The sequence below is a fragment of the Numenius arquata genome, chromosome 6, assembly GCF_964106895.1.
Source record: "Numenius arquata chromosome 6, bNumArq3.hap1.1, whole genome shotgun sequence".
Lineage (NCBI taxonomy): Eukaryota > Metazoa > Chordata > Aves > Charadriiformes > Scolopacidae > Numenius > Numenius arquata.
The window spans coordinates 34,407,131-34,431,543 of record NC_133581.1 but is presented as its reverse complement, the minus strand read 5'-3'; positions in this window follow the sequence as shown (position 1 = coordinate 34,431,543).

The following is a 24,413-nucleotide window of genomic DNA, read 5'->3' as shown; positions in this document are numbered from 1 at the left end:
AAAGCACCTTTTGTTCACTTTTTCCCAGCACCGGCCTCCAATATGAAGAACATCCAGTGCTGAGATCTACACCCAAGGCTGTAGCCAGAATAACTCTTGCTTGTTTTCAAGGTCTCTGGGAACTACTTGCATTGCTACCCAGACTTTGGGGCTGTGGGCTTTCCTGGCCACTCTATCCTCAAAAGCACCTTTTGTTCACTTTCTCCCAGCACCGGCCTCCAAAAATTCCAAACGTCCTGGCCTGGTTCCCACACCCAAGGTGGCAGGCAGAACAACTCTTGCTTTCTTTCAAGGTCTCTGGGAACTACTTGCATTGCTACCCAGACTTTGGGGCTGCGGGCTTTCCTGGCCACTCTATCCACAAAAGCACCTTTTGTTCACTTTTTCCCAACACCGGCCTCCAATATGCCGATCGTCCTGGCCTGGCTCCCAAAACCAAGGTAGCAGCCAGAACAACTCTTGCTTTTTTTAAAGTCTCTGGGAACTACTTGCATTGTCACCCAGAGTTTGGGGCTGCGGGCTTTCCTGGCCACTCTGTCCTCACAAGCAACTTTTTTCTTTATCATTTTCCTGCACCGGGTCATAAAAATTCCTGCCGTCAGGAGCTGACTCCAACAACCAAGGTGGCAGCCAGAACATCTTTAGATTTTTAGGAATTCCTCTGGGAACAATTTGCATTGCCACCCAGACTTTGGGGCTGCGGGCTTTCCTGGCCACTCTATCGTCAAAAGCACCTTTTGTTCTCTTTCTCCCAGCACCGGCCTCCAAAAATTCCAGTCGTCCTGGCCTGGCTCCTACAACCCAAGGCGGTAGCCAGAATAACTCTTGCTTGTTTTCAAGGTCTCTGGGAACTACTTGCATTGCTACCCAGACTTTGGGGCTGTGGGCTTTCCTACCACTCTATCCTCAAAAGCAACTTTTGTTCACTTTCTCCCAGCACCGGCCTCCAAAAATTCCAAACGTCCTGGCCTGGCTCCTACAACCCAAGGTGGCAGCCAGAACACCTCCTGCTTCTTTTGAACGTCTCTGGGAACTACTTGCATTGCCACCCAGACTTTGGGGCTGCGGACTTTCCTACCACTCTATCCTCAAAAGCACCTTTTGTACACTTTATCCCAGCTCCGGCCTCCACTACGCCGATCGTCCGGAGCTGAGTCCTACTCCCAAGGTGGCAGCCAGAACAACTCTTACTTTCTTTCAAGGTCTCTGGGAACTACTTGCATTGCCACCCAGACTTTGGGGCTGCGGGCTTTCCTGGCCACTCTGTCCTCACAAGCAACTTTTTCCTTTATCATTTTCCTGCACCGGGCCATAAAAATTCCTGCCGTCAGGAGATGACTCCAACAACCAAGGTGGCAGCCAGAACATCTTTAGATTTTTAGGAATTCCTCTGGGAAAAATTTGCATTGCCACCCAGACTTTGGGGCTGCGGGCTTACCTGGCCACTCTATCGTCAAATGCACCTTTTGTTCTCTTTCTCCCAGCACCGGCCTCCAAAAATTCCAATCGTACTTGCCTGTCTCCTACAACCCAAGGCGGTAGCCAGAATAACTCTTGCTTGTTTTCAAGGTCTCTGGGAGCTACTTGCATTGCCACCCAGACTTTGGGGCTGTGGGCTTTCCTGGCCACTCTATCCTCAAAAGCACCTTTTGTTCACTTTCTCCCAGCACCGGCCTCCAAAAATTCCAAACGTCCTGGCCTGGCTCCTACAACCCAAGGTGGCAGCCAGAACAACTCATACTTTCTTTCAAGGTCTCTGGGAACTACTTGCATTGCCACCCAGAGTTTGGGGCTGCGGGCTTTCCTGGCCGCTCTGTCCTCACAAGAAACTTTTTTCTTTATCATTTTCCTGCACCGGGCCATAAAAATTCCTGCCGTCAGGAGCTGACTCCAACAACCAAGGTGGCAGCCAGAACATCTTTAGATTTTTAGGAATTCCTCTGGGAACTATTTGCATTGCCACCCAGACTTTGGGGCTGCGGGCTTACCTGGCCACTCTATCCTCAAAAGCACCTTTTGTTCTCTTTCTCCCAGCACCGGCCTCCAAAAATTCCAATCGTCCTGGCCTGGCTCCTACAACCCAAGGCGGTAGCCAGAATAACTCTTGCTTGTTTTCAAGGTCTCTGGGAACTACTTGCATTGCCACCCAGACTTTGGGGCTGTGGGCTTTCCTGGCCACTCTATCCTCACAAGCACCTTTTGTTCACTTTCTCCCAGCACCGGCCTCCAAAAATTCCAAACGATAGGAGCTGACTCCACAACCCAGGTGGCAGCCAGAACACCTCCTGCTTCTTTTGAACGTCTCTGAGAACTACTTGCATTGCCACCCAGACTTTGGGGCTGAGTGCTTTCCTGACCACTCTATCCACAAAAGCACCTTTTGTTCACTTTTCCCCAGCACCGGCCTCCAATATGACGAACATCCAGAGCTGAGATCTACACCCAAGGCGGTAGCCAGAATAACTCTTGCTTGTTTTCAAGGTCTCTGGGAACTACTTGCATTGCCACCCAGACTTTGGGGCTGTGGGCTTTCCTACCACTCTATCCTCAAAAGCAACTTTTGTTCACTTTATCCCAGCACCGGCCTCCAAAAATTCCAAACGTCCTGGCCTGGCTCCTACAACCCAAGGTGGCAGCCAGAACACCTCCTGCTTCTTTTGAACGTCTCTGGGAACTACTTGCATTGCCACCCAGACTTTGGGGCTGAGTGCTTTCCTGGCCACTCTATCCTCAAAAGAACCTTTTGTACACTTTATCCCAGCTCCGGCCTCCAATACGCCGATCGTCCGGAGCTGAGTCCTACTCCCAAGGTGGCAGCCAGAACAACTCTTACTTTCTTTCAAGGTCTCTGGGAACTACTTCCATTGCCACCCAGACTTTGGGGCTGCGGGCTTTCCTGGCCACTCTATTCTCAAAAGCACCTTTTTTCTTTATTATATTCCTGCACCGGGTCATAAAAATTCCGACCTACAGAAGCTGATTCCCACAACCAAGGTTGCCGCCAAAACACCTTTGGATTTTTAGGAACTCCTCTGGGAACTATTTGCATTGCCACCCAGACTTTGGGGCTGCGGGCTTTCCTGGCCACTCTATCCTCAAAAGCACCCTTTTTTTACTTTACCCAGCTCCGGCCACCAATAAGCCGTACGTCCAAATCTGTCTCCTACACCCAAGCTGGCAGCCAGACCACATCCTGCTTGTTTTGAATGTCTCTGGGAACTACTTGCAGTGCCACCCAGACTTTGGGGCTGCGGGCTTTCCTGGCCACTCTATTCTCAAAAGCACCTTTTTTCTTTATTATATTCCTGCACCGGGTCATAAAAATTCCGACCTACAGAATCTGACTCCAACAACCAAGGTGGCAGCCAGAACATCTTTAGATTTTTAGGAACTCCTCTGGGAACTACTTGCATTGCCACCCAGACTTTGGGGCTGCGGGCTTTCCTGGCCACTCTATCCTCAAAAGCACCTTTTGTTCACTTTCTCCCAGCACCGGCCTCCAAAAATTCCAAACGTCCTGGCCTGGTTCCCACACCCAAGGTGGCAGGCAGAACAACTCTTGCTTTCTTTCAAGGTCTCTGGGAACTACTTGCATTGCTACCCAGACTTTGGGGCTGCGGGCTTTCCTGGCCACTCTATCCACAAAAGCACCTTTTGTTCACTTTTTCCCAACACCGGCCTCCAATATGCCGATCGTCCTGGCCTGGCTCCCAAAACCAAGGTAGCAGCCAGAACAACTCTTGCTTTTTTTAAAGTCTCTGGGAACTACTTGCATTGTCACCCAGAGTTTGGGGCTGCGGGCTTTCCTGGCCACTCTGTCCTCACAAGCAACTTTTTTCTTTATCATTTTCCTGCACCGGGTCATAAAAATTCCTGCCGTCAGGAGCTGACTCCAACAACCAAGGTGGCAGCCAGAACATCTTTAGATTTTTAGGAATTCCTCTGGGAACAATTTGCATTGCCACCCAGACTTTGGGGCTGCGGGCTTACCTGGCCACTCTATCCTCAAAAGCACCTTTTGTTCTCTTTCTCCCAGCACCGGCCTCCAAAAATTCCAATCGTCCTGGCCTGGCTCCTACAACCCAAGGCGGTAGCCAGAATAACTCTTGCTTGTTTTCAAGGTCTCTGGGAACTACTTGCATTGCCACCCAGACTTTGGGGCTGAGTGCTTTCCTGACCACTCTATCCAAAAAAGCACCTTTTGTTCACTTTTTCCCAGCACCGGCCTCCAATATGACGAACATCCAGAGCTGAGATCTACACCCAAGGCGGTAGCCAGAATAACTCTTGCTTGTTTTCAAGGTCTCTGGGAGCTACTTGCATTGCCACACAGACTTTGGGGCTGTGGGCTTTCCTGGCCACTCTATCCTCAAAAGCACCTTTTGTTCACTTTCTCCCAGCACCGGCCTCCAAAAATTCCAAACGTCCTGGCCTGGCTCCTACAACCCAAGGTGGCAGCCAGAACAACTCATACTTTCTTTCAAGGTCTCTGGGAACTACTTGCATTGCCACCCAGAGTTTGGGGCTGCGGGCTTTCCTGGCCGCTCTGTCCTCACAAGAAACTTTTTTCTTTATCATTTTCCTGCACCGGGCCATAAAAATTCCTGCCGTCAGGAGCTGACTCCAACAACCAAGGTGGCAGCCAGAACATCTTGAGATTTTTAGGAACTCCTCTGGGAACTACTTGCATTGCCACCCAGACTTTGGGGCTGCGGGCTTTCCTGGCCACTCTATCCTCAAAAGCACCTTTTGTTCACTTTCTCCCAGCACCGGCCTCCAAAAATTCCAAACGATAGGAGCTGACTCCACAACCCGGGTGGCAGCCAGAACACCTCCTGCTTCTTTTGAACGTCTCTGAGAACTACTTGCATTGCCACCCAGACTTTGGGGCTGCGGCTTTCCTGGCCACGCTATCCTCAAAAGCACCTTTTGTTCACTTTTTCCCAGCACCGGCCTCCAATATGAAGAACATCCAGTGCTGAGATCTACACCCAAGGCTGTAGCCAGAACAACTCTTGCTTTCTTTCAAGGTCTCTGGGAACTACTTGCATTGCTACCCAGACTTTGGGGCTGCGGGCTTTCCTGGCCACTCTATCCACAAAAGCACCTTTTGTTCACTTTTTCCCAACACCGGCCTCCAATATGCCGATCGTCCTGGCCTGGCTCCCAAAACCAAGGTAGCAGCCAGAACAACTCTTGCTTTTTTTAAAGTCTCTGGGAACTACTTGCATTGTCACCCAGAGTTTGGGGCTGCGGGCTTTCCTGGCCACTCTGTCCTCACAAGCAACTTTTTTCTTTATCATTTTCCTGCACCGGGCCATAAAAACTCCTGCCGTCAGGAGCTGACTCCAACAACCAAGGTGGCAGCCAGAACATCTTTAGATTTTTAGGAATTCCTCTGGGAACTATTTGCATTGCCACCCAGACTTTGGGGCTGCGGGCTTACCTGGCCACTCTATCCTCAAAAGCACCTTTTGTTCTCTTTCTCCCAGCACCGGCCTCCAAAAATTCCAATCGTCCTGGCCTGGCTCCTACAACCCAAGGCGGTAGCCAGAATAACTCTTGCTTGTTTTCAAGGTCTCTGGGAACTACTTGCATTGCCACCCAGACTTTGGGGCTGTGGGCTTTCCTGGCCACTCTATCCTCACAAGCACCTTTTGTTCACTTTCTCCCAGCACCGGCCTCCAAAAATTCCAAACGATAGGAGCTGACTCCACAACCCAGGTGGCAGCCAGAACACCTCCTGCTTCTTTTGAACGTCTCTGAGAACTACTTGCATTGCCACCCAGACTTTGGGGCTGAGTGCTTTCCTGACCACTCTATCCACAAAAGCACCTTTTGTTCACTTTTCCCCAGCACCGGCCTCCAATATGACGAACATCCAGAGCTGAGATCTACACCCAAGGCGGTAGCCAGAATAACTCTTGCTTGTTTTCAAGGTCTCTGGGAACTACTTGCATTGCCACCCAGACTTTGGGGCTGTGGGCTTTCCTACCACTCTATCCTCAAAAGCAACTTTTGTTCACTTTATCCCAGCACCGGCCTCCAAAAATTCCAAACGTCCTGGCCTGGCTCCTACAACCCAAGGTGGCAGCCAGAACACCTCCTGCTTCTTTTGAACGTCTCTGGGAACTACTTGCATTGCCACCCAGACTTTGGGGCTGAGTGCTTTCCTGGCCACTCTATCCTCAAAAGAACCTTTTGTACACTTTATCCCAGCTCCGGCCTCCAATACGCCGATCGTCCGGAGCTGAGTCCTACTCCCAAGGTGGCAGCCAGAACAACTCTTACTTTCTTTCAAGGTCTCTGGGAACTACTTGCATTGCCACCCAGACTTTGGGGCTGCGGGCTTTCCTGGCCACTCTATTCTCAAAAGCACCTTTTTTCTTTATTATATTCCTGCACCGGGTCATAAAAATTCCGACCTACAGAAGCTGATTCCCACAACCAAGGTTGCCGCCAAAACACCTTTGGATTTTTAGGAACTCCTCTGGGAACTATTTGCATTGCCACCCAGACTTTGGGGCTGCGGGCTTTCCTGGCCACTCTGTCCTCACAAGCAACTTTTTTCTTTATCATTTTCCTGCACCGGGTCATAAAAATTCCTGCCGTCAGGAGCTGACTCCAACAACCAAGGTGGCAGCCAGAACATCTTTAGATTTTTAGGAATTCCTCTGGGAACAATTTGCATTGCCACCCAGACTTTGGGGCTGCGGGCTTACCTGGCCACTCTATCCTCAAAAGCACCTTTTGTTCTCTTTCTCCCAGCACCGGCCTCCAAAAATTCCAATCGTCCTGGCCTGGCTCCTACAACCCAAGGCGGTAGCCAGAATAACTCTTGCTTGTTTTCAAGGTCTCTGGGAACTACTTGCATTGCCACCCAGACTTTGGGGCTGTGGGCTTTCCTACCACTCTATCCTCAAAAGCAACTTTTGTTCACTTTATCCCAGCACCGGCCTCCAAAAATTCCAAACGTCCTGGCCTGGCTCCTACAACCCAAGGTGGCAGCCAGAACACCTCCTGCTTCTTTTGAACGTCTCTGGGAACTACTTGCATTGCCACCCAGACTTTGGGGCTGCGGACTTTCCTACCACTCTATCCTCAAAAGCACCTTTTGTACACTTTATCCCAGCTCCGGCCTCCACTACGCCGATCGTCCGGAGCTGAGTCCTACTCCCAAGGTGGCAGCCAGAACAACTCTTACATTCTTTCAAGGTCTCTGGGAACTACTTGCATTGCCACCCAGACTTTGGGGCTGCGGGCTTTCCTGGCCACTCTGTCCTCACAAGCAACTTTTTCCTTTATCATTTTCCTGCACCGGGCCATAAAAATTCCTGCCGTCAGGAGATGACTCCAACAACCAAGGTGGCAGCCAGAACATCTTTAGATTTTTAGGAATTCCTCTGGGAACTATTTGCATTGCCACCCAGACTTTGGGGCTGCGGGCTTACCTGGCCACTCTATCGTCAAATGCACCTTTTGTTCTCTTTCTCCCAGCACCGGCCTCCAAAAATTCCAATCGTACTTGCCTGTCTCCTACAACCCAAGGCGGTAGCCAGAATAACTCTTGCTTGTTTTCAAGGTCTCTGGGAGCTACTTGCATTGCCACCCAGACTTTGGGGCTGTGGGCTTTCCTGGCCACTCTATCCTCAAAAGCACCTTTTGTTCACTTTCTCCCAGCACCGGCCTCCAAAAATTCCAAACGTCCTGGCCTGGCTCCTACAACCCAAGGTGGCAGCCAGAACAACTCATACTTTCTTTCAAGGTCTCTGGGAACTACTTGCATTGCCACCCAGAGTTTGGGGCTGCGGGCTTTCCTGGCCGCTCTGTCCTCACAAGAAACTTTTTTCTTTATCATTTTCCTGCACCGGGCCATAAAAATTCCTGCCGTCAGGAGCTGACTCCAACAACCAAGGTGGCAGCCAGAACATCTTTAGATTTTTAGGAACTCCTCTGGGAACTACTTGCATTGCCACCCAGACTTTGGGGCTGCGGGCTTTCCTGGCCACTCTATCCTCAAAAGCACCTTTTGTTCACTTTCTCCCAGCACCGGCCTCCAAAAATTCCAAACGATAGGAGCTGACTCCACAACCCGGGTGGCAGCCAGAACACCTCCTGCTTCTTTTGAACGTCTCTGAGAACTACTTGCATTGCCACCCAGACTTTGGGGCTGCGGCTTTCCTGGCCACGCTATCCTCAAAAGCACCTTTTGTTCACTTTTTCCCAGCACCGGCCTCCAATATGAAGAACATCCAGTGCTGAGATCTACACCCAAGGCTGTAGCCAGAACAACTCTTGCTTTCTTTCAAGGTCTCTGGGAACTACTTGCATTGCTACCCAGACTTTGGGGCTGCGGGCTTTCCTGGCCACTCTATCCACAAAAGCACCTTTTGTTCACTTTTTCCCAACACCGGCCTCCAATATGCCGATCGTCCTGGCCTGGCTCCCAAAACCAAGGTAGCAGCCAGAACAACTCTTGCTTTTTTTAAAGTCTCTGGGAACTACTTGCATTGTCACCCAGACTTTGGGGCTGCGGGCTTTCCTGGCCACTCTGTCCTCACAAGCAACTTTTTTCTTTATCATTTTCCTGCACCGGGCCATAAAAACTCCTGCCGTCAGGAGCTGACTCCAACAACCAAGGTGGCAGCCAGAACATCTTTAGATTTTTAGGAATTCCTCTGGGAACTATTTGCATTGCCACCCAGACTTTGGGGCTGCGGGCTTACCTGGCCACTCTATCCTCAAAAGCACCTTTTGTTCTCTTTCTCCCAGCACCGGCCTCCAAAAATTCCAATCGTCCTGGCCTGGCTCCTACAACCCAAGGCGGTAGCCAGAATAACTCTTGCTTGTTTTCAAGGTCTCTGGGAACTACTTGCATTGCCACCCAGACTTTGGGGCTGTGGGCTTTCCTGGCCACTCTATCCTCACAAGCACCTTTTGTTCACTTTCTCCCAGCACCGGCCTCCAAAAATTCCAAACGATAGGAGCTGACTCCACAACCCAGGTGGCAGCCAGAACACCTCCTGCTTCTTTTGAACGTCTCTGAGAACTACTTGCATTGCCACCCAGACTTTGGGGCTGAGTGCTTTCCTGACCACTCTATCCACAAAAGCACCTTTTGTTCACTTTTCCCCAGCACCGGCCTCCAATATGACGAACATCCAGAGCTGAGATCTACACCCAAGGCGGTAGCCAGAATAACTCTTGCTTGTTTTCAAGGTCTCTGGGAACTACTTGCATTGCCACCCAGACTTTGGGGCTGTGGGCTTTCCTACCACTCTATCCTCAAAAGCAACTTTTGTTCACTTTATCCCAGCACCGGCCTCCAAAAATTCCAAACGTCCTGGCCTGGCTCCTACAACCCAAGGTGGCAGCCAGAACACCTCCTGCTTCTTTTGAACGTCTCTGGGAACTACTTGCATTGCCACCCAGACTTTGGGGCTGAGTGCTTTCCTGGCCACTCTATCCTCAAAAGAACCTTTTGTACACTTTATCCCAGCTCCGGCCTCCAATACGCCGATCGTCCGGAGCTGAGTCCTACTCCCAAGGTGGCAGCCAGAACAACTCTTACTTTCTTTCAAGGTCTCTGGGAACTACTTGCATTGCCACCCAGACTTTGGGGCTGCGGGCTTTCCTGGCCACTCTATTCTCAAAAGCACCTTTTTTCTTTATTATATTCCTGCACCGGGTCATAAAAATTCCGACCTACAGAAGCTGATTCCCACAACCAAGGTTGCCGCCAAAACACCTTTGGATTTTTAGGAACTCCTCTGGGAACTATTTGCATTGCCACCCAGACTTTGGGGCTGCGGGCTTTCCTGGCCACTCTGTCCTCACAAGCAACTTTTTTCTTTATCATTTTCCTGCACCGGGTCATAAAAATTCCTGCCGTCAGGAGCTGACTCCAACAACCAAGGTGGCAGCCAGAACATCTTTAGATTTTTAGGAATTCCTCTGGGAACAATTTGCATTGCCACCCAGACTTTGGGGCTGCGGGCTTACCTGGCCACTCTATCCTCAAAAGCACCTTTTGTTCTCTTTCTCCCAGCACCGGCCTCCAAAAATTCCAATCGTCCTGGCCTGGCTCCTACAACCCAAGGCGGTAGCCAGAATAACTCTTGCTTGTTTTCAAGGTCTCTGGGAACTACTTGCATTGCCACCCAGACTTTGGGGCTGTGGGCTTTCCTACCACTCTATCCTCAAAAGCAACTTTTGTTCACTTTATCCCAGCACCGGCCTCCAAAAATTCCAAACGTCCTGGCCTGGCTCCTACAACCCAAGGTGGCAGCCAGAACACCTCCTGCTTCTTTTGAACGTCTCTGGGAACTACTTGCATTGCCACCCAGACTTTGGGGCTGCGGACTTTCCTACCACTCTATCCTCAAAAGCACCTTTTGTACACTTTATCCCAGCTCCGGCCTCCACTACGCCGATCGTCCGGAGCTGAGTCCTACTCCCAAGGTGGCAGCCAGAACAACTCTTACATTCTTTCAAGGTCTCTGGGAACTACTTGCATTGCCACCCAGACTTTGGGGCTGCGGGCTTTCCTGGCCACTCTGTCCTCACAAGCAACTTTTTCCTTTATCATTTTCCTGCACCGGGCCATAAAAATTCCTGCCGTCAGGAGATGACTCCAACAACCAAGGTGGCAGCCAGAACATCTTTAGATTTTTAGGAATTCCTCTGGGAACTATTTGCATTGCCACCCAGACTTTGGGGCTGCGGGCTTACCTGGCCACTCTATCGTCAAATGCACCTTTTGTTCTCTTTCTCCCAGCACCGGCCTCCAAAAATTCCAATCGTACTTGCCTGTCTCCTACAACCCAAGGCGGTAGCCAGAATAACTCTTGCTTGTTTTCAAGGTCTCTGGGAGCTACTTGCATTGCCACCCAGACTTTGGGGCTGTGGGCTTTCCTGGCCACTCTATCCTCAAAAGCACCTTTTGTTCACTTTCTCCCAGCACCGGCCTCCAAAAATTCCAAACGTCCTGGCCTGGCTCCTACAACCCAAGGTGGCAGCCAGAACAACTCATACTTTCTTTCAAGGTCTCTGGGAACTACTTGCATTGCCACCCAGAGTTTGGGGCTGCGGGCTTTCCTGGCCGCTCTGTCCTCACAAGAAACTTTTTTCTTTATCATTTTCCTGCACCGGGCCATAAAAATTCCTGCCGTCAGGAGCTGACTCCAACAACCAAGGTGGCAGCCAGAACATCTTTAGATTTTTAGGAACTCCTCTGGGAACTACTTGCATTGCCACCCAGACTTTGGGGCTGCGGGCTTTCCTGGCCACTCTATCCTCAAAAGCACCTTTTGTTCACTTTCTCCCAGCACCGGCCTCCAAAAATTCCAAACGATAGGAGCTGACTCCACAACCCGGGTGGCAGCCAGAACACCTCCTGCTTCTTTTGAACGTCTCTGAGAACTACTTGCATTGCCACCCAGACTTTGGGGCTGCGGCTTTCCTGGCCACGCTATCCTCAAAAGCACCTTTTGTTCACTTTTTCCCAGCACCGGCCTCCAATATGAAGAACATCCAGTGCTGAGATCTACACCCAAGGCTGTAGCCAGAACAACTCTTGCTTTCTTTCAAGGTCTCTGGGAACTACTTGCATTGCTACCCAGACTTTGGGGCTGCGGGCTTTCCTGGCCACTCTATCCACAAAAGCACCTTTTGTTCACTTTTTCCCAACACCGGCCTCCAATATGCCGATCGTCCTGGCCTGGCTCCCAAAACCAAGGTAGCAGCCAGAACAACTCTTGCTTTTTTTAAAGTCTCTGGGAACTACTTGCATTGTCACCCAGACTTTGGGGCTGCGGGCTTTCCTGGCCACTCTGTCCTCACAAGCAACTTTTTTCTTTATCATTTTCCTGCACCGGGCCATAAAAACTCCTGCCGTCAGGAGCTGACTCCAACAACCAAGGTGGCAGCCAGAACATCTTTAGATTTTTAGGAATTCCTCTGGGAACTATTTGCATTGCCACCCAGACTTTGGGGCTGCGGGCTTACCTGGCCACTCTATCCTCAAAAGCACCTTTTGTTCTCTTTCTCCCAGCACCGGCCTCCAAAAATTCCAATCGTCCTGGCCTGGCTCCTACAACCCAAGGCGGTAGCCAGAATAACTCTTGCTTGTTTTCAAGGTCTCTGGGAACTACTTGCATTGCCACCCAGACTTTGGGGCTGTGGGCTTTCCTGGCCACTCTATCCTCACAAGCACCTTTTGTTCACTTTCTCCCAGCACCGGCCTCCAAAAATTCCAAACGATAGGAGCTGACTCCACAACCCAGGTGGCAGCCAGAACACCTCCTGCTTCTTTTGAACGTCTCTGAGAACTACTTGCATTGCCACCCAGACTTTGGGGCTGAGTGCTTTCCTGACCACTCTATCCACAAAAGCACCTTTTGTTCACTTTTCCCCAGCACCGGCCTCCAATATGACGAACATCCAGAGCTGAGATCTACACCCAAGGCGGTAGCCAGAATAACTCTTGCTTGTTTTCAAGGTCTCTGGGAACTACTTGCATTGCCACCCAGACTTTGGGGCTGTGGGCTTTCCTACCACTCTATCCTCAAAAGCAACTTTTGTTCACTTTCTCCCAGCACCGGCCTCCAAAAATTCCAAACGTCCTGGCCTGGCTCCTACAACCCAAGGTGGCAGCCAGAACACCTCCTGCTTCTTTTGAACGTCTCTGGGAACTACTTGCATTGCCACCCAGACTTTGGGGCTGAGTGCTTTCCTGGCCACTCTATCCTCAAAAGAACCTTTTGTACACTTTATCCCAGCTCCGGCCTCCAATACGCCGATCGTCCGGAGCTGAGTCCTACTCCCAAGGTGGCAGCCAGAACAACTCTTACTTTCTTGCAAGGTCTCTGGGAACTACTTGCATTGCCACCCAGACTTTGGGGCTGCGGGCTTTCCTGGCCACTCTATTCTCAAAAACACCTTTTTTCTTTATTATATTCCTGCACCGGGTCATAAAAATTCCGACCTACAGAAGCTGATTCCCACAACCAAGGTTGCCGCCAAAACACCTTTGGATTTTTAGGAACTCCTCTGGGAACTATTTGCATTGCCACCCAGACTTTGGGGCTGCGGGCTTTCCTGGCCACTCTATCCTCAAAAGCACCCTTTTTTTACTTTACCCAGCTCCGGCCACCAATAAGCCGTACGTCCAAATCTGTCTCCTACACCCAAGCTGGCAGCCAGACCACCTCCTGCTTGTTTTGAATGTCTCTGGGAACTACTTGCAGTGCCACCCAGACTTTGGGGCTGCGGGCTTTCCTGGCCACTCTATTCTCAAAAGCACCTTTTTTCTTTATTATATTCCTGCACCGGGTCATAAAAATTCCGACCTACAGAATCTGACTCCAACAACCAAGGTGGCAGCCAGAACATCTTTAGATTTTTAGGAACTCCTCTGGGAACTACTTGCATTGCCACCCAGACTTTGGGGCTGCGGGCTTTCCTGGCCACTCTATCCTCAAAAGCACCTTTTGTTCACTTTCTCCCAGCACCGGCCTCCAAAAATTCCAAACGATAGGAGCTGACTCCACAACCCGGGTGGCAGCCAGAACACCTCCTGCTTCTTTTGAACGTCTCTGAGAACTACTTGCATTGCCACCCAGACTTTGGGGCTGCGGCTTTCCTGGCCACGCTATCCTCAAAAGCACCTTTTGTTCACTTTTTCCCAGCACCGGCCTCCAATATGAAGAACATCCAGTGCTGAGATCTACACCCAAGGCTGTAGCCAGAATAACTCTTGCTTGTTTTCAAGGTCTCTGGGAACTACTTGCATTGCTACCCAGACTTTGGGGCTGTGGGCTTTCCTGGCCACTCTATCCTCAAAAGCACCTTTTGTTCACTTTCTCCCAGCACCGGCCTCCAAAAATTCCAAACGTCCTGGCCTGGTTCCCACACCCAAGGTGGCAGGCAGAACAACTCTTGCTTTCTTTCAAGGTCTCTGGGAACTACTTGCATTGCTACCCAGACTTTGGGGCTGCGGGCTTTCCTGGCCACTCTATCCACAAAAGCACCTTTTGTTCACTTTTTCCCAACACCGGCCTCCGATATGCCGATCGTCCTGGCCTGGCTCCCAAAACCAAGGTAGCAGCCAGAACAACTCTTGCTTTTTTTAAAGTCTCTGGGAACTACTTGCATTGTCACCCAGAGTTTGGGGCTGCGGGCTTTCCTGGCCACTCTGTCCTCACAAGCAACTTTTTTCTTTATCATTTTCCTGCACCGGGCCATAAAAATTCCTGCCGTCAGGAGCTGACTCCAACAACCAAGGTGGCAGCCAGAACATCTTTAGATTTTTAGGAATTCCTCTGGGAACTATTTGCATTGCCACCCAGACTTTGGGGCTGCGGGCTTACCTGGCCACTCTATCGTCAAAAGCACCTTTTGTTCTCTTTCTCCCAGCACCGGCCTCCAAAAATTCCAATCGTCCTGGCCTGGCTCCTACAACCCAAGGCGGTAGCCAGAATAACTCTTGCTTGTTTTCAAGGTCTCTGGGAACTACTTGCATTGCCACCCAGACTTTGGGGCTGTGGGCTTTCCTACCACTCTATCCTCAAAAGCAACTTTTGTTCACTTTCTCCCAGCACCGGCCTCCAAAAATTCCAAACGTCCTGGCCTGGCTCCTACAACCCAAGGTGGCAGCCAGAACACCTCCTGCTTCTTTTGAACGTCTCTGGGAACTACTTGCATTGCCACCCAGACTTTGGGGCTGCGGACTTTCCTACCACTCTATCCTCAAAAGCACCTTTTGTACACTTTATCCCAGCTCCGGCCTCCACTACGCCGATCGTCCGGAGCTGAGTCCTACTCCCAAGGTGGCAGCCAGAACAACTCTTACATTCTTTCAAGGTCTCTGGGAACTACTTGCATTGCCACCCAGACTTTGGGGCTGCGGGCTTTCCTGGCCACTCTGTCCTCACAAGCAACTTTTTCCTTTATCATTTTCCTGCACCGGGCCATAAAAATTCCTGCCGTCAGGAGATGACTCCAACAACCAAGGTGGCAGCCAGAACATCTTTAGATTTTTAGGAATTCCTCTGGGAACTATTTGCATTGCCACCCAGACTTTGGGGCTGCGGGCTTACCTGGCCACTCTATCGTCAAATGCACCTTTTGTTCTCTTTCTCCCAGCACCGGCCTCCAAAAATTCCAATCGTACTTGCCTGTCTCCTACAACCCAAGGCGGTAGCCAGAATAACTCTTGCTTGTTTTCAAGGTCTCTGGGAGCTACTTGCATTGCCACCCAGACTTTGGGGCTGTGGGCTTTCCTGGCCACTCTATCCTCAAAAGCACCTTTTGTTCACTTTCTCCCAGCACCGGCCTCCAAAAATTCCAAACGTCCTGGCCTGGCTCCTACAACCCAAGGTGGCAGCCAGAACAACTCATACTTTCTTTCAAGGTCTCTGGGAACTACTTGCATTGCCACCCAGAGTTTGGGGCTGCGGGCTTTCCTGGCCGCTCTGTCCTCACAAGAAACTTTTTTCTTTATCATTTTCCTGCACCGGGCCATAAAAATTCCTGCCGTCAGGAGCTGACTCCAACAACCAAGGTGGCAGCCAGAACATCTTTAGATTTTTAGGAACTCCTCTGGGAACTACTTGCATTGCCACCCAGACTTTGGGGCTGCGGGCTTTCCTGGCCACTCTATCCTCAAAAGCACCTTTTGTTCACTTTCTCCCAGCACCGGCCTCCAAAAATTCCAAACGATAGGAGCTGACTCCACAACCCGGGTGGCAGCCAGAACACCTCCTGCTTCTTTTGAACGTCTCTGAGAACTACTTGCATTGCCACCCAGACTTTGGGGCTGCGGCTTTCCTGGCCACGCTATCCTCAAAAGCACCTTTTGTTCACTTTTTCCCAGCACCGGCCTCCAATATGAAGAACATCCAGTGCTGAGATCTACACCCAAGGCTGTAGCCAGAACAACTCTTGCTTTCTTTCAAGGTCTCTGGGAACTACTTGCATTGCTACCCAGACTTTGGGGCTGCGGGCTTTCCTGGCCACTCTATCCACAAAAGCACCTTTTGTTCACTTTTTCCCAACACCGGCCTCCAATATGCCGATCGTCCTGGCCTGGCTCCCAAAACCAAGGTAGCAGCCAGAACAACTCTTGCTTTTTTTAAAGTCTCTGGGAACTACTTGCATTGTCACCCAGAGTTTGGGGCTGCGGGCTTTCCTGGCCACTCTGTCCTCACAAGCAACTTTTTTCTTTATCATTTTCCTGCACCGGGCCATAAAAACTCCTGCCGTCAGGAGCTGACTCCAACAACCAAGGTGGCAGCCAGAACATCTTTAGATTTTTAGGAATTCCTCTGGGAACTATTTGCATTGCCACCCAGACTTTGGGGCTGCGGGCTTACCTGGCCACTCTATCCTCAAAAGCACCTTTTGTTCTCTTTCTCCCAGCACCGGCCTCCAAAAATTCCAATCGTCCTGGCCTGGCTCCTACAACCCAAGGCGGTAGCCAGAATAACTCTTGCTTGTTTTCAAGGTCTCTGGGAACTACTTGCATTGCCACCCAGACTTTGGGGCTGTGGGCTTTCCTGGCCACTCTATCCTCACAAGCACCTTTTGTTCACTTTCTCCCAGCACCGGCCTCCAAAAATTCCAAACGATAGGAGCTGACTCCACAACCCAGGTGGCAGCCAGAACACCTCCTGCTTCTTTTGAACGTCTCTGAGAACTACTTGCATTGCCACCCAGACTTTGGGGCTGAGTGCTTTCCTGACCACTCTATCCACAAAAGCACCTTTTGTTCACTTTTCCCCAGCACCGGCCTCCAATATGACGAACATCCAGAGCTGAGATCTACACCCAAGGCGGTAGCCAGAATAACTCTTGCTTGTTTTCAAGGTCTCTGGGAACTACTTGCATTGCCACCCAGACTTTGGGGCTGCGGGCTTTCCTACCACTCTATCCTCAAAAGCAACTTTTGTTCACTTTATATCAGCACCGGCCTCCAAAAATTCCAAACGTCCTGGCCTGGCTCCTACAACCCAAGGTGGCAGCCAGAACACCTCCTGCTTCTTTTGAACGTCTCTGGGAACTACTTGCATTGCCACCCAGACTTTGGGGCTGAGTGCTTTCCTGGCCACTCTATCCTCAAAAGAACCTTTTGTACACTTTATCCCAGCTCCGGCCTCCAATACGCCGATCGTCCGGAGCTGAGTCCTACTCCCAAGGTGGCAGCCAGAACAACTCTTACTTTCTTGCAAGGTCTCTGGGAACTACTTGCATTGCCACCCAGACTTTGGGGCTGCGGGCTTTCCTGGCCACTCTATTCTCAAAAACACCTTTTTTCTTTATTATATTCCTGCACCGGGTCATAAAAATTCCGACCTACAGAAGCTGATTCCCACAACCAAGGTTGCCGCCAAAACACCTTTGGATTTTTAGGAACTCCTCTGGGAACTATTTGCATTGCCACCCAGACTTTGGGGCTGCGGGCTTTCCTGGCCACTCTATCCTCAAAAGCACCCTTTTTTTACTTTACCCAGCTCCGGCCACCAATAAGCCGTACGTCCAAATCTGTCTCCTACACCCAAGCTGGCAGCCAGACCACCTCCTGCTTGTTTTGAATGTCTCTGGGAACTACTTGCAGTGCCACCCAGACTTTGGGGCTGCGGGCTTTCCTGGCCACTCTATTCTCAAAAGCACCTTTTTTCTTTATTATATTCCTGCACCGGGTCATAAAAATTCCGACCTACAGAATCTGACTCCAACAACCAAGGTGGCAGCCAGAACATCTTTAGATTTTTAGGAACTCCTCTGGGAACTACTTGCATTGCCACCCAGACTTTGGGGCTGCGGGCTTTCCTGGCCACTCTATCCTCAAAAGCACCTTTTGTTCACTTTCTCCCAGCACCGGCCTCCAAAAATTCCAAACGATAGGAGCTGACTCCACAACCCGGGTGGCAGCCAGAACACCTCCTGCTTCTTTTGAACGTCTCTGAGAACTACTTGCATTGCCACCCAGACTTTGGGGCTGCGGCTTTCCTGGCCACGCTATCCTCAAAAGCACCTTTTGTTCACTTTTTCCCAGCACCGGCCTCCAATATGAAGAACATCCAGTGCTGAGATCTACACCCAAGGCTGTAGCCAGAATAACTCTTGCTTGTTTTCAAGGTCTCTGGGAACTACTTGCATTGCTACCCAGACTTTGGGGCTGTGGGCTTTCCTGGCCACTCTATCCTCAAAAGCACCTTTTGTTCACTTTCTCCCAGCACCGGCCTCCAAAAATTCCAAACGTCCTGGCCTGGTTCCCACACCCAAGGTGGCAGGCAGAACAACTCTTGCTTTCTTTCAAGGTCTCTGGGAACTACTTGCATTGCTACCCAGACTTTGGGGCTGCGGGCTTTCCTGGCCACTCTATCCACAAAAGCACCTTTTGTTCACTTTTTCCCAACACCGGCCTCCAATATGCCGATCGTCCTGGCCTGGCTCCCAAAACCAAGGTAGCAGCCAGAACAACTCTTGCTTTTTTTAAAGTCTCTGGGAACTACTTGCATTGTCACCCAGAGTTTGGGGCTGCGGGCTTTCCTGGCCACTCTGTCCTCACAAGCAACTTTTTTCTTTATCATTTTCCTGCACCGGGCCATAAAAATTCCTGCCGTCAGGAGCTGACTCCAACAACCAAGGTGGCAGCCAGAACATCTTTAGATTTTTAGGAATTCCTCTGGGAACTATTTGCATTGCCACCCAGACTTTGGGGCTGCGGGCTTACCTGGCCACTCTATCGTCAAAAGCACCTTTTGTTCTCTTTCTCCCAGCACCGGCCTCCAAAAATTCCAATCGTCCTGGCCTGGCTCCTACAACCCAAGGCGGTAGCCAGAATAACTCTTGCTTGTTTTCAAGGTCTCTGGGAACTACTTGCATTGCCACCCAGACTTTGGGGCTGTGGGCTTTCCTACCACTCTATCCTCAAAAGCAACTTTTGTTCACTTTCTCCCAGCACCGGCCTCCAAAAATTCCAAACGTCCTGGCCTGGCTCCTACAACCCAAGGTGGCAGCCAGAACACCTCCTGCTTCTTTTGAACGTCTCTGGGAACTACTTGCATTGCCACCCAGACTTTGGGGCTGCGGACTTTCCTACCACTCTATCCTCAAAAGCACCTTTTGTACACTTTATCCCAGCTCCGGCCTCCACTACGCCGATCGTCCGGAGCTGAGTCCTACTCCCAAGGTGGCAGCCAGAACAACTCTTACTTTCTTTCAAGGTCTCTGGGAACTACTTCCATTGCCACCCAGACTTTGGGGCTGCGGGCTTTCCTGGCCACTCTGTCCTCACAAGCAACTTTTTCCTTTATCATTTTCCTGCACCGGGCCATAAAAATTCCTGCCGTCAGGAGATGACTCCAACAACCAAGGTGGCAGCCAGAACATCTTTAGATTTTTAGGAATTCCTCTGGGAACTATTTGCATTGCCACCCAGACTTTGGGGCTGCGGGCTTACCTGGCCACTCTATCGTCAAATGCACCTTTTGTTCTCTTTCTCCCAGCACCGGCCTCCAAAAATTCCAATCGTACTTGCCTGTCTCCTACAACCCAAGGCGGTAGCCAGAATAACTCTTGCTTGTTTTCAAGGTCTCTGGGAGCTACTTGCATTGCCACCCAGACTTTGGGGCTGTGGGCTTTCCTGGCCACTCTATCCTCAAAAGCACCTTTTGTTCACCTTCTCCCAGCACCGGCCTCCAAAAATTCCAAACGTCCTGGCCTGGCTCCTACAACCCAAGGTGGCAGCCAGAACAACTCATACTTTCTTTCAAGGTCTCTGGGAACTACTTGCATTGCCACCCAGAGTTTGGGGCTGCGGGCTTTCCTGGCCGCTCTGTCCTCACAAGAAACTTTTTTCTTTATCATTTTCCTGCACCGGGCCATAAAAATTCCTGCCGTCAGGAGCTGACTCCAACAACCAAGGTGGCAGCCAGAACATCTTTAGATTTTTAGGAACTCCTCTGGGAACTACTTGCATTGCCACCCAGACTTTGGGGCTGCGGGCTTTCCTGGCCACTCTATCCTCAAAAGCACCTTTTGTTCACTTTCTCCCAGCACCGGCCTCCAAAAATTCCAAACGATAGGAGCTGACTCCACAACCCGGGTGGCAGCCAGAACACCTCCTGCTTCTTTTGAACGTCTCTGAGAACTACTTGCATTGCCACCCAGACTTTGGGGCTGCGGCTTTCCTGGCCACGCTATCCTCAAAAGCACCTTTTGTTCACTTTTTCCCAGCACCGGCCTCCAATATGAAGAACATCCAGTGCTGAGATCTACACCCAAGGCTGTAGCCAGAACAACTCTTGCTTTCTTTCAAGGTCTCTGGGAACTACTTGCATTGCCACCCAGACTTTGGGGCTGCGGGCTTTCCTGGCCACTCTATCCACAAAAGCACCTTTTGTTCACTTTTTCCCAGCACCGGCCTCCAATATGCCGATCGTCCTGGCCTGGCTCCCAAAACCAAGGTAGCAGCCAGAACAACTCTTGCTTTTTTTAAAGTCTCTGGGAACTACTTGCATTGTCACCCAGAGTTTGGGGCTGCGGGCTTTCCTGGCCACTCTGTCCTCACAAGCAACTTTTTTCTTTATCATTTTCCTGCACCGGGCCATAAAAACTCCTGCCGTCAGGAGCTGACTCCAACAACCAAGGTGGCAGCCAGAACATCTTTAGATTTTTAGGAATTCCTCTGGGAACAATTTGCATTGCCACCCAGACTTTGGGGCTGCGGGCTTACCTGGCCACTCTATCCTCAAAAGCACCTTTTGTTCTCTTTCTCCCAGCACCGGCCTCCAAAAATTCCAATCGTCCTGGCCTGGCTCCTACAACCCAAGGCGGTAGCCAGAATAACTCTTGCTTGTTTTCAAGGTCTCTGGGAGCTACTTGCATTGCCACCCAGACTTTGGGGCTGTGGGCTTTCCTGGCCACTCTATCCTCACAAGCACCTTTTGTTCACTTTCTCCCAGCACCGGCCTCCAAAAATTCCAAACGATAGGAGCTGACTCCACAACCCAGGTGGCAGCCAGAACACCTCCTGCTTCTTTTGAACGTCTCTGAGAACTACTTGCATTGCCACCCAGACTTTGGGGCTGAGTGCTTTCCTGACCACTCTATCCACAAAAGCACCTTTTGTTCACTTTTCCCCAGCACCGGCCTCCAATATGACGAACATCCAGAGCTGAGATCTACACCCAAGGCGGTAGCCAGAATAACTCTTGCTTGTTTTCAAGGTCTCTGGGAACTACTTGCATTGCCACCCAGACTTTGGGGCTGTGGGCTTTCCTACCACTCTATCCTCAAAAGCAACTTTTGTTCACTTTATCCCAGCACCGGCCTCCAAAAATTCCAAACGTCCTGGCCTGGCTCCTACAACCCAAGGTGGCAGCCAGAACACCTCCTGCTTCTTTTGAACGTCTCTGGGAACTACTTGCATTGCCACCCAGACTTTGGGGCTGAGTGCTTTCCTGGCCACTCTATCCTCAAAAGAACCTTTTGTACACTTTATCCCAGCTCCGGCCTCCAATACGCCGATCGTCCGGAGCTGAGTCCTACTCCCAAGGTGGCAGCCAGAACAACTCTTACTTTCTTGCAAGGTCTCTGGGAACTACTTGCATTGCCACCCAGACTTTGGGGCTGCGGGCTTTCCTGGCCACTCTATTCTCAAAAGCACCTTTTTTCTTTATTATATTCCTGCACCGGGTCATAAAAATTCCGACCTACAGAAGCTGATTCCCACAACCAAGGTTGCCGCCAAAACACCTTTGGATTTTTAGGAACTCCTCTGGGAACTATTTGCATTGCCACCCAGACTTTGGGGCTGCGGGCTTTCCTGGCCACTCTATCCTCAAAAGCACCCTTTTTTTACTTTACCCAGCTCCGGCCACCAATAAGCCGTACGTCCAAATCTGTCTCCTACACCCAAGCTGGCAGCCAGACCACCTCCTGCTTGTTTTGAATGTCTCTGGGAACTACTTGCAGTGCCACCCAGACTTTGGGGCTGCGGGCTTTCCTGGCCACTCTATTCTCAAAAGCACCTTTTTTCTTTATTATATTCCTGCACCGGGTCATAAAAATTCCGACCTACAGAATCTGACTCCAACAACCAAGGTGGCAGCCAGAACATCTTTAGATTTTTAGGAATTCCTCTGGGAACAATTTGCATTGCCACCCAGACTTTGGGGCTGCGGGCTTACCTGGCCACTCTATCGTCAAAAGCACCTTTTGTTCTCTTTCTCCCAGCACCGGCCTCCAAAAATTCCAATCGTCCTGGCCTGGCTCCTACAACCCAAGGTGGCAGGCAGAACAACTCTTGCTTTCTTTCAAGGTCTCTGGGAACTACTTGCATTGCTACCCAGACTTTGGGGCTGCGGGCTTTCCTGGCCACTCTATCCACAAAAGCACCTTTTGTTCACTTTTTCCCAACACCGGCCTCCAATATGCCGATCGTCCTGGCCTGGCTCCCAAAACCAAGGTAGCAGCCAGAACAACTCTTGCTTTCTTTCAAGGTCTCTGGGAACTACTTGCATTGCCACCCAGACTTTGGGGCTGCGGGCTTTCCTGGCCACTCTGTCCTCACAAGCAACTTTTTCCTTTATCATTTTCCTGCACCGGGCCATAAAAATTCCTGCCGTCAGGAGATGACTCCAACAACCAAGGTGGCAGCCAGAACATCTTTAGATTTTTAGGAATTCCTCTGGGAACTATTTGCATTGCCACCCAGACTTTGGGGCTGCGGGCTTACCTGGCCACTCTATCGTCAAATGCACCTTTTGTTCTCTTTCTCCCAGCACCGGCCTCCAAAAATTCCAATCGTACTTGCCTGTCTCCTACAACCCAAGGCGGTAGCCAGAATAACTCTTGCTTGTTTTCAAGGTCTCTGGGAGCTACTTGCATTGCCACCCAGACTTTGGGGCTGTGGGCTTTCCTGGCCACTCTATCCTCAAAAGCACCTTTTGTTCACTTTCTCCCAGCACCGGCCTCCAAAAATTCCAAACGTCCTGGCCTGGCTCCTACAACCCAAGGTGGCAGCCAGAACAACTCATACTTTCTTTCAAGGTCTCTGGGAACTACTTGCATTGCCACCCAGAGTTTGGGGCTGCGGGCTTTCCTGGCCGCTCTGTCCTCACAAGAAACTTTTTTCTTTATCATTTTCCTGCACCGGGCCATAAAAATTCCTGCCGTCAGGAGCTGACTCCAACAACCAAGGTGGCAGCCAGAACATCTTTAGATTTTTAGGAACTCCTCTGGGAACTACTTGCATTGCCACCCAGACTTTGGGGCTGCGGGCTTTCCTGGCCACTCTATCCTCACAAGCACCTTTTGTTCACTTTCTCCCAGCACCGGCCTCCAAAAATTCCAAACGATAGGAGCTGACTCCACAACCCGGGTGGCAGCCAGAACACCTCCTGCTTCTTTTGAACGTCTCTGAGAACTACTTGCATTGCCACCCAGACTTTGGGGCTGCGGCTTTCCTGGCCACGCTATCCTCAAAAGCACCTTTTGTTCACTTTTTCCCAGCACCGGCCTCCAATATGAAGAACATCCAGTGCTGAGATCTACACCCAAGGCTGTAGCCAGAACAACTCTTGCTTTCTTTCAAGGTCTCTGGGAACTACTTGCATTGCTACCCAGACTTTGGGGCTGCGGGCTTTCCTGGCCACTCTATCCACAAAAGCACCTTTTGTTCACTTTTTCCCAACACCGGCCTCCAATATGCCGATCGTCCTGGCCTGGCTCCCAAAACCAAGGTAGCAGCCAGAACAACTCTTGCTTTTTTTAAAGTCTCTGGGAACTACTTGCATTGTCACCCAGAGTTTGGGGCTGCGGGCTTTCCTGGCCACTCTGTCCTCACAAGCAACTTTTTTCTTTATCATTTTCCTGCACCGGGCCATAAAAACTCCTGCCGTCAGGAGCTGACTCCAACAACCAAGGTGGCAGCCAGAACATCTTTAGATTTTTAGGAATTCCTCTGGGAACTATTTGCATTGCCACCCAGACTTTGGGGCTGCGGGCTTACCTGGCCACTCTATCGTCAAAAGCACCTTTTGTTCTCTTTCTCCCAGCACCGGCCTCCAAAAATTCCAATCGTCCTGGCCTGGCTCCTACAACCCAAGGCGGTAGCCAGAATAACTCTTGCTTGTTTTCAAGGTCTCTGGGAACTACTTGCATTGCCACCCAGACTTTGGGGCTGAGTGCTTTCCTGGCCACTCTATCCTCAAAAGAACCTTTTGTACACTTTATCCCAGCTCCGGCCTCCACTACGCCGATCGTCCGGAGCTGAGTCCTACTCCCAAGGTGGCAGCCAGAACAACTCTTACTTTCTTGCAAGGTCTCTGGGAACTACTTGCATTGCCACCCAGACTTTGGGGCTGCGGGCTTTCCTGGCCACTCTATCCACAAAAGCACCTTTT